Genomic DNA, 17,426 nt, shown 5'->3' on the forward strand with positions numbered 1-17,426 from the left:
CTAAGACCTCCATTATAGAACAGCAGGTTTATTATCACAAGTGCCAATAACTGACACATTTTAAAGAATCAAAGGAATATTGATGACCCTCAGGAGACTGAAATTTTCTTATGGCCAGAATGAAGGGCTAAAGGAAAGAAATGTCTGGTATTGTTCCACCAAGTAACTGACCTTAAAATAGATGGTTCCCTTCAATATTGTGATATGGTTCAGAAATATCTTGCCCAAAAATATGTTTCTGGTCTAGTTAAATTCTGCCCTGCATGAGGAACATTCTTGGTAACAGTTTTATTATGTTTGCTTTTAATTTATTTCAGGTAGTGCCTACAATGTGCTACACACTTTCAAATACAACTAAAAGCAAGATCTCTGCCTCAAGACTTTACCTTCTAAAAGACAAAACAGGTCAATTGTCAAACTAAAAAATAAATGGGATTTTAACACACTTTATTTTAAAAAGATCAGACCACCATTAATAAAAGTCACCGGGTGGAATTGGATCCGTTAAGTCAATACTGAGCACTTCTGAAAATCATATTACAGATGGATGATGCCTATGGTTAAGCTTGCCCATATCTCATTCTATGATCCTGGTTTTAGTTGTTTATAATTTTGCCAAACTTTGTCACTTCTGGGAATGAGATTAAGAAAAAATACATTTTGTGCCATGTTAAAATAAATATTGCAACCATTTTACTGAGAAGCTTTAGTATCCCCTGGCTTTGGAGCAAGAGCTTGAAATTTAGCACTTTTGTGTGAGGCATGTGCCCTTTGCTGTCCCTGTAAAAATCTGCCCAATTTTGGTCAAGTTATAAATCTTTGAAAAAAATCTCAATTCACGCATGCTCAGCAGAGAACTGTTAGCATTTGACAGCTAAATTCTCCAGAGATTCCATCTGTACTGGAGTACTTGTGGCGTTCTAGCTCAGAGCTATAGGAGCTAAGCAGCATTTAGTAGTGATTTAGGTGACCAGTCAAACAGTGCAAATAGCCAGGGGTCTTAGGACTGGATTCTGACTTTAGGCACAGCACTGCGCAAAGAGTGCTGCATGTGCTGTACTACCACAAGTATAGCTCCAGGAGACACTGTGCCATCAGACACACCTCTTAGTCCCAATTCTTGCCCTGCTTTTCTTGCAGGGAGCAATCATTTATAATTGCCTATACCAGTGGTAATACTATCGCTTTTCACCCACAGTGCTGGTTCAGATACCCTGGTAAGCAAGTACGGGGAGGAACTGCAGCTTTACACGTTGTTCACCTGTCCCTACCACTTGCTCAGGGAAGGGAGTAAATGGACAAGTAGCCCTGCTCTCTCAAAGTAGTCCCAGTAGCCGGCAGAAGGTGTAAGAGGGGAGTCTTATTCCCTTGCATGGGCATGTTGTCCAAGTCACAGTCTGACCTTTAATGATCAGTTCACAAACAATTTATAGAGTGAACCTGTTCACAGAAAAGATTTGAACAATTAATACAAAAAAACCTGTGGATACTTCATGAAAAAGGGACCAAACTCAGGGAATAAATTATTGCATGTTTTCCACCCATCTCTTATCGTTCCTGGTGTAGAATATGCTTTTTAAAATATTAACACAATTTGGCTCTGTCTGCACTGGGAGGCCAACCCATGGTGGGAACTGTTTTAGTTAAGAATGTGCCTGGTGTGACTTTCAACACTGTTCTCTGTGCCTAATGTGGATGGTACAAGAGTACCAGGCTCAATTAGCCTTTTTCCTGTAGGGTTCATATAAAATTGGTCATGAAACAGCACTGACTCTACAGGAGGTACTGCAACACTGCAGTTATGTATTAATTGGCAAGGGATTCAACAAAGAATTTGTTACTGAATTTCTTGCACAAAGCTACATTTACTGTCAAATGCTATTTTGCTGCAACCCTGTAATTAAACCCAGGGCACAATTATTACATGTAACTTCACTCTTTCTGTGAACATTTTGCCTTGGATATACTCAGTAGGATTTACTATTCATAGCAACAGCTCAGATCATATGAAATTCACTTGGTATTCATGGGGTGGTTGCATGTGCTTTCAGGTGATCCTTCGTACTTCAACATTAGTTAATGGATGTTTTAAAAAATAAAGTGTTATCCATTTTCTTCCTCTCTTTCTAGTTTAAAACCTTTAATTCCCTTCATTAGAGTTCTGCTAAAAACAGGTTTTTCTATGGGAGTTAAATCACAGAGCTTGCTTTACAATAATTAAAGCAAAGTGCAAGAGAATGTGAAGTCACTTACACAAACGACAAGCCAAGGAATCAAAGAAAAACAGTACTGGATTTATAGTTGCACAATGGACCATGATGCTGATATTAAAAATAACCTTGCTAGGGAAGCAAGTGGAACATGTCATTGTTATGAAATTTACAGGCACGATCTTTAATTTGGCATGATTAATATATATTGATATGCCAATGAATGTGGACTTCATAAACTAGCCTCTAAGAACATTGGTGGTTCTTATCTGAGCCTCAAGAACAGTGCAGAATTTCTGACAAATTCCACATGGGTCTAAAGAATTTGTTTTTGATGGATTCACCTTAACACACATGACCTGTGCAGGAACATCCTAGATAATGACTGTGGTATGACCATGAAATACTTTACTGGTCATGTAAATCTAGGGAAATTTTCTAAGCATTCCTGCACAAAGCACATATAGGATCAAACCCTCATATCCCTCATATCCAGGCACCCCAATGATGTCCATGGGATTGCCTGGGTGTAAGTGAGGGCAAAATTTTGCCCACAGTATATATGAACACCACCCTTCACATTGCAAAAGAAACATATGCTGCAACAATTGTAATAAACTCCTGCTATTGAGGTCTAAACAAAAGTTTTGTCTAAATAAAACAGATTTAATTAGTAGAATTAAGCAAGCTCATGTAATTTCTGATAGTAACCAGGCATGGCTTGGGTATAAGGGCACCTATATGGTCAGAGTCTGATTCTCTATTGCCCTACACCTCATGTGGTTCTTTTCACCAGTGAAAAGTGCATGTGTAAAATGCTACCATTCTGATTTGGTAGCATTTTATACACATTTTGCACTAGTGTAAATTACTCTACAAGGTACAGGGCTACAGCAAGTTGGCTCCTGGGTCTTTTCATGGCTGAATTAAAATGCAAGGAGCCAAATTCAGAGTTACACCAAGGATGAATCTGTCTCAAATACACTACTGTAACTTAATGCAGGAAGTGGGCTTGAAGCCTGAACAATAAGAGCTGTGATGGTATAGTCCATCCTTTCTCTTTTATGGCAGACATGTTAAGATGAGTCTGCTGATTTAGTCTTTGAACGATTTTTCCCCACACTCTATTCAGTTTTCATTTAGTTTTGAGGAATAAGACTTTCTATACTATGTTTCAGTTGGCTAACTATCATTGAGAATTTTAAGGAATAGAGCTACTTACGAGTCTAGAAAAGAGCAGATTATCCAGTGAATAATGCTGGGATAGGACTAGGGTAGTGGAAGCAGGGGTTATAGATTAGTATTCTGCCAACATTTAACCACTTGCCCAAGAAGTAATTGCAAACAAAACCTTCAGGTGGTGGCTATAGAGAGAGTAAATGGGTTTTATGTGGTAACATATGGGAGCTACTTAGTATCACTTCAGAATTTGTGGAATGGCTGTTTAATTGCTTTTTGCATGTCAAGTACACTTTGAATTCATTCTGTGATGCTAACGGCCTGGAAAAAGTCATTTTCGGGTTAAAGACAACACAGACTGGTCTCCAGGCATAAATTCACTGAGCATTTAACTTCATATTGCAAATGCAACCAAATTCTGTGGACTTCATCTCTCTAAAATTAATCAAGCGTGATTCTCATCTACACTATTTTACACTGCTCTCACATATTATACTTGTACCAGGAACATTAAATTTGCACCCACTTTAAGGCCCTTGACCCTTCTAGAACAGAGTAAAAATCCTTAGTATAAGAGAAAATCTGGCCAAATGTCTGCAAAGCTGCAGAACTATCACCTGATTATAGATAGAGAATTTGTTTCTATCCATTTTTCTTATTCACAGTTCTATAAAAATTGCTTCAAAACTATGATGCTGTAACAAAATCCTGGACAAGATACTGCTGATTTTCAGTTTTCTTCCAAACCTTTCTGTAAATCTTTCATTCTGACAGTAAAACTTACAATTTTTAATAACAGCTCTGATCATATTGACTTTGTTTTTATGAGGATTTCATGTATATTTCATATTCCAAGTGATCATTTGTGCTATATTACTAGTTATTGAATGTTGTAAAAAAGTATTTATGTGCTTTAATTGCTTTAATCATATTTTAAAACATAACAAATTTTCATGCTAAAAATCCTGATTGCAGTTGCTTTTGCACACTTATTGCATAAATCTGGCTTAGCAGGATATGCATTTGAACGTGAGTCACTGGCAGAATTTCTCCCTTTTCAGTGAAGAATTTCTTCATTTCCAAAGAGCATAGCATTTTAACTGTGAGACTCATATTTTTAGCCTCTGATTCTGCCATTCTTATTCATATTGAATAGTACCTTCCTTTGTGAGTGAAATGAATGGAGCTAATCATGTAGTAGGGCACTATCCAAATTGGGTAAAAGTAACAGAATTGGGCCATTTATGGAAATCTTTCTTATCACAGGCTTCACTTTGAAAATGTTGTTTTTGGTGGTGTTTTTTTTTTCTTTTAATCTGACCAAGATTTTCCAAAGTGATTAGTGATTTTGGGGGACTAACCTGAGACATCTTAAAGACATTTCAGAAAACAATGAGTTCTCACCCTCTGAAAATTAGGTCCCTTTAAAAGGTGTCTCAAGTTGAGCACTCAAAAATTAAAGAACCCAAAATCTCTAGGGTTTCTATTTAAATAACTTTATTTCTAATTATATAGTGCCAATGGTATAGTAGGTCTCTTGAAGATAAGAATGAATACAAAATCTCTGCACTAAGAAGTTTGCAATCTAAATAAAAGAGTATGCACTTGAAGAAGGTTTGCCCAGTATTTTAACTAACAATGGGGTAAATGTCTAACTATTACCTTGGAAAAAAATATGGACCAGATTCTGCTCTCAGATATAATACTGCAGCTAGTGGGGTTGCACCAGTGTAACTGAGAACAGTATATGACATCTGTAGAAAGTATAAACAACTTGGGACATTGTTCACGTAGGCTAAAAACAGATTTTAAAACATAGGGGCCAAATTTTGTCCAATTTATACTCCTTGGAATCTCATTGACTTCAGAGGAGTTTCATTGGGCTTAAATAAGATGAAGACTTATTTTTATGTAGTCTCTTTTAAAAAGTCAAACAAATAACATATGGCCTATCAAGGCTTGCCCTTAAAAACCCAGACAATAAAATCAATCTGCTAAATATTATACCATAAGTACCCACAAATCTATTCCCTCCTTTCCCAGTGATCTCTTGAACTGATATGCTGGTATACTAATTACATGAGTTCATTGGCACTGACATTTTGTTCCAAACTCCATCCACTGTTTGTGCAAAATGAGTTCTTCTTAAAATTGCTTATCCTAATCTTTTGCCTGAATTTCAAGTTGTTAACCCTTATTTTCATATTAACTATCTTAAATAGCTTCAGTCCATTTCTTTATAATTCTCAAGATCGAATAAGTAATAGACCGGTACAAATTACTCCAGAGTGTCCTAGTTTTCTTATCTATAGAAAAGCATGCCTTTCATAATATATGACCATCCCAAATCTTGATTAATTTCCTTTCAATAACATGATGATCTGCTCAAAATAGCAACAGTAGAATAGTTTTCCTTAAAAGCATTTCAGTGATGCCTTCAGAAAGCTAGATAAAATTATAGAAGTAGTCTCTATACTTAGTATAGTCCAACTACACCCTCTTCTTAGGGATTTTTGTGCTAACATTGATTAGTTACTAAGGCAACTGGAACATCCTCAAAGTTGATGATGACTATCTCATGATTATAAGACAAAGACTTCTGCCAGCTTATGCTCCAGTCCTTATTAATGTGTTTACCCTCTTTCTCTGTTTTTAGTCATTTATCTAATCACTGCCAAATAATTTGTGATGCATTATTCCTGATCATCTCTTCCCTCCTCCCACCCCAGCCAGCTTGGTCATTTTAGTATGTACATTGCAATTTTTTTGCAATTTTTGATTGCACATTTAATTTGAAATGTAATTATACAGTGGCATCGTTGTGGTTATAATGTATTATATTTCCAGTGCTAAAATGCTGATTATATGTTTCCATTTGTGGTGGCAGAATCTTGTAAAATTGAAGATGGCTACTGGAGAGCTGTATGAGTTCTTATTCTAACATGACAGAGGCTCTCAAGCAGTTGGGATGTGTGTGAACACAATAATAAATAAATGCAAAGAATGCAGGCCCTAGTGCTCTGAGTGAAGAAAGGGGCAAGTGAGCTGAGGTAAGTGCAGTGTTCTTTGTGTGGTGTTCTACTGCTGTGGATGGAGAAGAAAAATACTCCCCAGCAGGGCACTGTTGCTGTCAATACAGAAGGACAGATGTTGCAATTCATTGAGAACTATCACTGTAAGATGTTACAAAGTCAGTAACATTTCAAAGGAAAATGCATAGTCACTAAGAGAAGAAACTGTGAAACTTTTTTAAATTGCTTTATCAAAGTGCCTGCAATTCTCATTTCAAAGCAGGTGAACCAATAATTTCTATTGATCAATGAAAGGTCATCTTTGTTGAGAGCATTTATTAAATAAAAGTTAAAAAAACAAACAAACAAACAAACAAAAAAAACAGTGCAAACCAGTTTGCTCTGAAGCAAGAATTAGCAAGCGTATTAGTATTATTAAGCTCTGTAGATGTATGTGGCATTTTATGGGCATGACAAGACAAGAATGTTGCCCCAAGCAGTTTATAATTGGAGGGTAAGATTGGCTCTTTACACAAAGCAAGATGTAAGGAGCACCCTGTGGAAGGTATTTTCACATTTGGGACAGCATGGGCTTGTGAGATCTACATCAAAATAATAAATAGAACCTATTTAAATATAATTCAAAGTAATTACACTGCAATGTTATATGGAACATTTATAGAGCACTTTGTGTATAATGATGAGATTAGAATAAACAAAGATAAAGAATCATTGGAACTTGTACTGTGCCCACATTGTGCTGTAATTTATTTTATGATTATTTTATTCGTCTTTCTGATGATAGGAGGTTTTGACTTTAATGGATCTGTGATAATGTACACCAGTTGAGGATCTGCCCCTTCATTCTTAAAGGACAACTATGATGGGTACACAATAAATTCCCTAGCACTTCTGTAATATGTTTTACACATAGACGCTAGATTTAACATACACAACTTGTAAGTCTTTTTCCCTCCCCCCCATCTATTCCTTGTACATCTGTACAAAGATGTTACATCTTTATAAATGAAGAAACTCAGTGGTCCATAGCAACTGAGAATAGTGGCATCTAATGACTGTGATTGACATTGTTCAGGGATTCTGTAGCACACTGAAAAATAGCATACACACCCAATTGCCCCTGCCTTCTACATGTTGTCTTGTGGAACAGGTAAAGGAGACAATGGATTGTGTTCTGGAAATTGGAATTCTCTAGGCAGGAACTGGTCTCATATTACATACTTATATTAAATATACTGTATTTCAGCAGTGCCATTGTTAAAAGCCTCCAAGACTCCACCTCCAGTCCTTATTATGTCTGATTTATCTGTGGTTAAAAACAATTTTATTTCATTGGGTGGCTGAGTAGTGGAATTTTCTTTTTTATTATCATAGCATATTCTGGGGCCTGTTGTGTTCTCAGTGTGTGTTTTAGAGAGGGGAAAAAGAGTAGTGGACTCCAAAAATAATAGTTCTGCTGTGTTACTAGCCACAAATGGACACACTCACATGCTATAATAATCACTGTCTCTGTTTTAGATCCTGACAGTGAGGTGAGCTGTGTAAGTCTTTGCAGTGTCTGCTTTCAGCTGAGAGGCAGTAGCTGCTTCTTTCACTGTATAATAATCATACAACTTGGGAGACAGAGAGCTCTATTGCATCTGTTTAACCACTAAACGTGATACTTCCCCCATGACTTTGCCTGAGCTGATGGTTTGAATCAAAAGTGAGAGCTTGAATGGGAAATGCTTTTATTTCAGAACAGTTCATCCAGTATTCTTTGTTTAGTAACAAGAGCCTAAATAAAAAATGTATTCTGTATTCCCCTGAAACAATGTCCACTTAATATTTATGGTCTTATTGACATTTACCCCTGCTGCACTGAGTTTAGTCATTGACCTCAATAGGAGCAAAATCAAGCTCTATGCCACTGAAATGCCACCCTGTTTGGGGTAGAGGACAGAAAACAATATGGGAACATAATAATAACGTGTTAGCCAAGACTCCGGTGAAAAGTGTTTGTGATCTTTATGGGCCAAGGAGAGCAGGCAAAACCTCTTTTTAATATCTCATCCAAAATATAGTCAATTGCATGAACTAAACTTCATCAAAAGGCTGAACAGATCCTGGCAAGATTGTAAGTGGTGGTTCCAGGGAGATATTTCAGACCTGAGGCTATCACTTTGCCAGTCTATCCCCTCCAGATATTTATAGTCAATATATACTACAACTGAACACACTTTCAGTTACTTAAAAATGAGTGTTTGCTAACCCAACAGTGGGGCTCCGTTAGCTTGTTAGACAATAATTACATTTCAGTTATTTTCCCCAGAACAACAAAATCACAATTAAGAAATTTTTTTTAGTTATTTTGCACTCTGAAGTCTCTCTAACCACTTTTGCTGTTGCTTACGTTATTCTTTGTAGACAGCTTTAAAATGATTATAGTATTTACACAACCTCACATATGATATTACATTCCCATATTATTATTGACTTCTACACTCAATTTGGAGAAAAATCAGAAAGTTGCTCTGGTGCTGTTTCACTGGTAATCCACCAAATTTTCATGTGCTGCAGTACCTGGCATCACTGAGTCACAGAAATCAGAAGGCATTGTGAAAAATTTTGCTCCAGTATGCCATAGAAATACAGACCTTGGTATTAAACAATAAAGTGGGTGCAATATAGGCAATGTGGTATATGTAGGTGAATCATATAAATTAAGGCATCCAAAGCAGCCTGCTACAGTTAAAAGGAAATTGTGACGGATATGACAATATTCTGCAATATCCTGGGGACACCTCATAGAATTCAGTTAAACATTATTGAATTAGATTTAATACCTTTGGGTCCGTTGTATAGAATATAGAAATGTTTGTGTGCTATTGTGGGATTGTGTGGAACTTATTTAGGAGGAAGAACGATTAATGCAATCTCTGGGAGATAATGTGAGTTTCAAAAGACTATGTTGAATAATATATAAACATGATTGATCTTTTAGGACAATATGCATGAAGTGGAATTTCTAGGAAGTACTGGGGAGGAGGGGATTGCAAACCTCCACCTATGAACTCAGCCTTTGAAGCTTCTCCCTGAGTGGGGTACCTTTTGTAGGCTGATCACCTGTTTGAGGAGGACAGTTCAAAGACCCAGTAGGGAGTTTTCAGGGGTAACAGACAAAGAAATAACTTTTGAATAAATAGCCAGAGTTTAAGATAACTCAGAGCCTTAGTTCTGATCCAGCAAATGAACAGAACCTCTGGTTCATGGAGGGATCCAATCCTTAGGAAAGGATTGGAAGGACTGGCACCAACCAAAGCACTTGTGCAGATGTGAGGTGGGTATCTCTGGTAAGCAGATTAACATGCGTGTAGGTTCTCTTATTGTTTTTAATATGTTTTCTGTGGTGCTTTTACCTTAAGAATAAAATATGCTTGCTTAGAATGAACTGTGTGGTAACTTACAACTGGGGCAATTCCACTGTGTAGCATCTCTGAGGAGAGAAGCAAAGCAAGCCTGCCTAGGCAGACTGTTTTGCTGGAAATAACACAGTGAAGTCAGGGAATTATTCAGTCTGGAAATACCTTGATCAAAAGGGAGACAGGTGCAGGTTTTTACCCAAAAAAGCAATGGGTGGAGGGGCCAGAAACTTGAGAATGGTGCCCTTGCTGGATCATTAAGGGGAAATACACATGCAGTTGCCCTGACCTGTGACAGAGGCTGAATGGGCTTAGTTTGGAGAAGGTTAGCTGGAACTGAGGTCTCTTCCAACCCTAATAGACTATGATTCTATAATGTTATGAACTGAGAAGAATGTCAGAAATTGATCATAAAATCATAGAAGTATAGGGCTATAAGGGACCTTGAGAAGTTCCCAGTGGGGGAATATGACTACAACATAAAAGCCACTAAAACAAATGTAATGAAGCTGGGGATGGGCAGCTGAGCTGTTCTGCACCTGCTATGCAACTTGAAGGCCACTGTAGACTCTGCAGCAGCTGCATCACCCTCTTCCCCATGGGGGTTTTGTTTTTTGTGTGCAGAGCTGAAGATCTACTTGCCTACTTGCAAGTCCCTCCCCTAAGATCCCTCTGTGTGCTACAGTGGAAGAAAGCTCTATGGAGCACAGCTCTGGGTGTGGGGGTGTAGACTCCTGTGTGACTTCCTTGCATCCTATCCTGTCTTGCCTGGTGCAGCAGAACCACACCAGTTCCATTGCATTCAAGGCCTTCCAGGGCTCTGAAGGGAATGGAGCATCATTTGCCCCATGTGTTTATCTTATTAAAGAAATTTTGAATGCAAAGCATGATGTTTTTTAAAATGATGATAATGAGCATTCTGGATTTCAGACTAAGTGGGGTGGTGGTAACAAATAATGGATTGCACATAATTAGACATCAGTTTACAGAATTACATTGGAAGAAATGTGACAGTATATCACACATTCATTTTCCTAGCAAGGCATGAATCTTGTGCTCTAAATTCCTAACTCTGCAAGAACATGTAGCTGGAAATATAACATGTATTTACTTTAAAGACCTTTTCTCCAGTGAGGAGGATTAATAACCTTTTAAAGCGAAATTTACAGTTCAAGAGAAGCAATCCCATAGCACGCTTTCTTTAATAAATAAATGCAGTAGATAAATAAAAAAGACACTAAATCTTTAAACAAGATTAATTAAATCCTCCAGACAATTTAAACGCTACAGAATCTGTTAGTGTGTTACTATTTAATCTCTGTCTATACATGTGAGGGTTCCTTGCTGAATTTACAATATTAGTTAGTAGGTCAACACTGTATGCTGTTCATCAAGGGTATTACTCCACTGATTTATGTTCCTCTTGCCACTAAAAATAGTCTTTGATTGGGCTACACTGGGCCCAACTTTACAAGATTCTGAGCACCTTCAATTTCCATTCCAAATTCAGAGGTCAGAATTTGCCCAACAGGGTATAAGTTACTCTATTTAGTTTTTATTTCAGCTGAAATTTCATAAGTATATTATAAGTGGGTAGCTTTGCTAACATGTGATGAATCTGATCCAAATTCTCCTATTGCCTGGGGTTTTCCTTTACTGTTAACTTAAACAACAACAAAACATTCAAATATGTATGCTTAAGTTTTAGCTTGTACGGTTTTTAACCTGCAAGACTCCTATATCCATGCCCCAGGTTGGAGCTAATAGTACCATCCACTCTGGTCACCAGGATGAATCAGCAGAACTATCTCCATGAAAGAATCTGACACCTGATGTCAGGATGAGTCAGCAGAAGAGCTCTGCATCGCTCTTCAGGATTTTAGAACCCTTTTAACTCCTGTATGATGTAATAAACTTGGATAATAAATTAATTTTAGCACAGATTGGTTTTTGTAATTGGGATCTGATTTTAACAGTGACCTTTATTTTTGTGGATACAGTTTTGTTCCTTAAGTTAACTGGGAGAGAAAAATGGATTCATAGATTTCAAGGCCAAAAGGTACCATTGTGATTATCCAGACCGACTAGACTAGAAATGTAAGTCGACCTATATTACTGCGGTGGTGCATGTCCACACTACCTTCCTTGAGTTGATGGTGTGTGTCCTCATCAGGAGCTCTTTCGCTGACCTAAGAAGGGCAGTGTGGGGAGCTTAGCTGCCCCCCTTTGTTCCATCCGGGGGGCAGCTACCTTTGTTCCATAGAGGGCTTCTCCCCTCCTTCTTCCCTGCTGGGAGCTAGGGGAAGCTACTGAGAGCTTCTCGCCCCCAGAGAGTGGGGTCCATCTGCCCTCACTTCTCATACCCCTGCCTGCTCCCCATCAGGAGCCGGGCCGCCTTGTCAATTTCATGGCTCACTGAGCCATGAAATTGACAAGGCTGTCCGGCACCCAGCTGAGAGCGGGATCCAAAGCCACTGGGGCTTCTCACCCAAGCTCCCAGCTGGGAGCAGGGTCCAGCCACCCAGCTCTCCAGGGGAGTTGGGGGCAACTGGTCTCTAGCTGCCTGGCCTTCTTGTCAATTTCACAGCTCCTGCCATGAAATTGATAAGATGGCCAACAGCTGATGTAAGGCACAGTGTCTACATAGACACTGCGTCGCTCTAAATACACCAACGTTATTATGTCGGTGTAGTAGGGCACTTACATCAGCAGGAGGAAGGCTGTAATGTAGACATTGACATAATTAGGTCAATTTAAGATGCTTTATGTGGACTTACGTAGTGTAGACTAGCCCCAGGTCATAGAACTTCCCCAGAATAATTCCTAGAGCATATCTTTTAGAAAAACATCCAATCTTGATTTGAAAATGGCCAGTGATACTGTATTCCATTTATGGTTTGGAGAATCATAGGATCATAGAATCATAGAATATCAGGTTTGGAAGGGACCTCAGGAGGTCATCTAGTCCAACCCACTGCTCAAAGCAGGACCAATCCCCAACTAAATCATCCCAGCCAGAGCTTTGTCAAGCCTGACCTTAAAAACCTCTAAGGAAGGAGATTCCACCACCTCCCTAGGTAACCCATTCCAGTGCATCACCACCCTCCTAGTGAATAAGTTTTTCCTAATATCCAACCTAAACCTCCCCCACTGCAACTTGAGACCATTACTCCTTGTTCTGTCATCTGGTACCACTGAGAACAGTCTAGATCCATCCTCTTTGGAACCCCCTTTCAGGTAGTTGAAAGCAGCTATCAAATCCCCCCTCATTCTTCTCGTCTGCAGATTAAACAATCCCAGTTCCCTCAGCCTCTCCTCATAAAGTCATGTGCTCCAGCCCCCTAATCATTTTTGTTGCCTTCCGCTGGACTCTTTCCAATTTTTCCACATCCTTCTTGTAGTGTGGGCCCCAAAACTGGACACAGTACTCCAGATGAGGCCTCACCAATGTCGAATAGAGGGGAATGATCACGTCCCTCGCTCTACTGGCAATGCCTCTACTTATACAGCCCAAAATGCCGTTAGCCTTCTTGGCAACAAGGGCACACTGTTGACTTGTATCCAGCTTCTCATCCACTGTGACCCCTAGGTCCTTTTCTGCAGAACTGCTGCCTAGCCACTCGGTCCCTAGTCTGTAGCAGTGCATGGGATTCTTCCGTCCTAAGTGCAGGATTCTGCACTTGTCCTTGTTGAACCTCATCAGATTTCTTTTGGCCCAATCCTCTAATTTGTCTAGGTCCCTCTGTATCCTATCCCTACCCTCCAGCGTATCTACCACTCCTCCCAGTTTAGTGTCATCTGCAAACTTGCTGAGGGTGCAGTCCACGCCATCCTCCAGATCATTAATGAAGATATTGAACAACACCGGCTCCAGAACCGACCCTTGGGGCACTCCGCTTGATACTGGCTGCCAACTAGACATGGAGCCATTGATCACTACCCGTTGAGCCCGATGATCTAGCCGGCTTTCTATCCACCTTATAGTCCATTCATCCAGCCCATACTTATTTAACTTGCCAGCAAGAATACTGTGGGAGACCATATCAAAAGCTTTGCTAAAGTCAAGAAATAACATGTCCACTGCTTTCCCCTCATCCACAGAGCCAGTTATCTCATCATAGAAGGCAATTAGGTTAGTCAGGCATGACTTGCCCTTGGTGAATCCATGCTGACTGTTCCTGATCACTTCCCTCTCCTCTAATTGCTTCAGAATTGATTCCTTGAGGACCTGCTCCATGACTTTTCCAGGGACTGAGGAGAGGCTGACTGGCCTGTAGTTCCCCGGATCCTCCTTCTTCCCTTTTTAAAAGATGGGCACTACATTAGCCTTTTTTCAGTCATCTGGGACCTCCCCCAATCACCATGAGTTTTCAAAGATAATGGCCAATGGCTCTGCAATCACATCTGCCAACTCCTTTAGCACCTGCGGATGCAGCGCATCCGACCCCATAGACTTGTGCTCGTCCAGCTTTTCTAAACAGTCCTGAACCACTTCTTTCTCCACAGAGGGTGAGTCACCTCCTCTCCATGTTATGCTGCCCAGCCAGTGCAGCAGTCTGGGAACTGACTTTGTTCGTGAAGACAGAGGCAAAAAAAGGCATTGAGTACATTAGCTTTTTCCACATCCTCTGTCACTAGGTTGCCTCCCTCATTCAGTAAGGGGCCCACACTTTCCTTGACTTTCTTCTTGTTGCTAACATACCTGAAGAAACCCTTTTTGTTACTCTTAACATCTCTTGCTAGCTGCAACTCCAAGTGTGATTTGGCCTTCCTGATTTCTCTCCTGCATGCTTGAGCAATATTTTTATACTCCTCCCTGGTCATTTGTCCAAGCTTCCACTTCTTGTAAGCTTCTTTTTTGTGTTTAAGATCAGCCAGGATTTCACCGTTAAGCAAAGCTGGTCGCCTGCCATATTTACTATTCTTTCTACACATTGGGATGGTTTGTTCCTGCAACCTCAATAAGGATTCTTTAAAATACAGCCAGATCACCTGGACTCCTTTCCCCCTCATGTTATTCTCCCAGGAGATCCTCCCCATCAGTTCCTTGAGGGAGTCAAAGTCTGCTTTTCTGAAGTCCAGGGTCTGTATTCTGCTGCTCTCCTTTCTTCCTTGTGTCAGGATCCTGAACTCGACCATCTCATGGTCACTGCCTCCCAGGTTCCCATCCACTTTTGTTTCCCCTACTAACTCTTCCCGGTTTGTGAGCAACAGGTCTAGAAGAGCTCTGCCCCTAGTTGGTTCCTCCAGCACTTGCACCAGGAAATTGTCCCCTACATTTTCCAAAATCTTCCTGGATTGTCTGTGCACCACTGTATTGCTCTCCCAGCAGATATCAGGGTGATTGAAGCCTCCCATGAGAACCAGGGCCTGTCATCTAGTAACTTCTGTTAGTTGCCAGAAGAAAGCCTCATCCACCTCATCCCCCTGGTCTGGTGGTCTATAGCAGACTCCCACCACGACATCACCCTTGTTGCTCACACTTCTAAGCTTAATCCAGAGACTCTCAGGTTTTTCTGCAGTTTCATATCGGAGCTCTGAGCAGTCATACTGCTCTCTTACATACAATGCAACTCCCCCACCTTTTCTGCCCTGCCTGTCCTTCCTGAACAGTTTATATCCATCCATGACAGTACTCCAGTCATGTGAGTTATCCCACCAAGTCTCTGTTATTCCAATCACATCATAATTCCTTGACTGTACCAGTTCTCCCTGCTTGTTTCCCAGGCTTCTTGCATTTGTGTTTAGGCACTTAAGATAACTTGCTGACCATAATTCAAAAGCAAACTTGAAATCTTTGGACCCTACATTGATGGGGAAATTGAATTATTTGCAGAAGTGATGCACTTGTTTTACTGACTAATTATTGGAGCAGTGATATGTGGTCCCAAAGATAATCAGTGAATCAGCTTGTGGGGCTCATGGAGAGTGGTTTCTATAAAATCTGCAAATATAAGAGCAATCACTAAATCATGTCAAGTAAATGACATGGAGTTGAGTTTATTTTCTGCACCACAAAGAAACACTGTGGTTACCTGTGGTAAAGAATGCCTCATTGATTATTATGTTTTCTTGTCTGCTAATTGTGGTTCTCTTGCTCCAATGGCATAACCAGGATGGGTGCATAAGCACACAAGACTTCCTTTCTTTATGCAAGCCTTAGATGGTTATGGATTTGTTTTTTCCAAACAACACAGATTGGTTTTATCTGCAGCACAAAGAAATAAAATAAAGCCACTGAACTGAAAGCTTAGTTGCCCAGCACAGGTACTGTATATGTCCTTTAGCACATAATACCATCATACTGACTGTGCATTGGACTGAGCTCATGATTTTATTCCAGAATACACATTAGGCTGACTTTGGTGATGAAGTAACCCATTACCATAAGGACAATTTGCCACAGGCATCATTTTTTTCTCACCTCTGTCTTGTTGCAACATTGTAAATAGCTGCTCTGGCAGCAAGAGCTGGATTCTTCATGTAAGTCTGATTGGTTCTGATGTCTGTGTTGTAGAATACTGAGAAAAAGACTATTTCCTCTTTATTGTTGCTCACATCTTAGTAAGGATGTGTGCAGTAGTCTAGTGATATTTTTATTCTGTCTTTGCTTATCTAAATTAGGGTAGATTGTATTGCTGATCAGAGCTGCAACTGGATAGGGGAAAATTCCACTGGTTCAGCTACAGCACAAGGCCAGTGTAAATAGTCCTATGCTTCCTCTTCATGCAGCCCCGGCCAAAGGGCGTGTGCCCTGGGTAGAACTGAGAATTGGAGAAAAAGGATTGGGGCTAGGAATGGAGAGTGCTTGTAGCGCTCAGTACTGAGGATTCTGGACTGCAGAGGAACACATTGGCAGCTGTGGGGAGGTTACTGTAAGTGAAAGCAATGCGCAGGAGGCATTATTGTTGGGCGCAACAGAATCAAATGTTATACAAACAAAGTGCTGCCACCAGGATGGTTCTTAATTAGATTTTATCACATTCAGTAAGACTCAAGTTACTATTAAACATATTCTACAGCTGAGCAAGCAGAGAGGTTAAGTGACTTGCCCAAAAATCACCAAGCAAACCTTTTTCTGTCAATAGGCTGCACAGCAAAATAATATCAGCCTAGACAATCACTACAGGTTGGGGGTTTTAAAGAGATTTGTACACAGGATTCCAAGTGAAAGAAGCATATTTATAACATGGGAGGCATTGTCATCTAATATTAGAGAGTAGGGCACTAGGAGTCAGGACTTCTGTGTTCTATTTTCAGCTTTCCCAATGAGTTTCAGCTTGACCTCAAGCAAGTCACTTAACCTGTCAAAAGCTCATTTTACCCATCTGCAAGAGGAGTATAAGTAACACAGTGGAGGCTTACTGCCTCCTGTGTGCCCCCTCGTGGTGTGTCTCTGCAGCACTCCACCCCGGTTGTTTCCTTAAACAAGTTCCACACAGTCCCCAGGAAAATTACAAACATTCCCCACCTGGGGTCCAATTTATTGGGGGTACACCTGGCCCCAACCTCAGTTTAGTGTTTCTCTCCCTCAGTTGGGAGGTTCCCCACACTCTTTCCCAGAGCTGGGTCACAGTTCAAGGTCTCTGCAGGAGCCAATCTCA

This window comes from Chrysemys picta, chromosome 6 (assembly GCF_011386835.1).
Source record: "Chrysemys picta bellii isolate R12L10 chromosome 6, ASM1138683v2, whole genome shotgun sequence".
In the NCBI taxonomy this organism is placed as follows: Eukaryota; Metazoa; Chordata; order Testudines; family Emydidae; genus Chrysemys; species Chrysemys picta.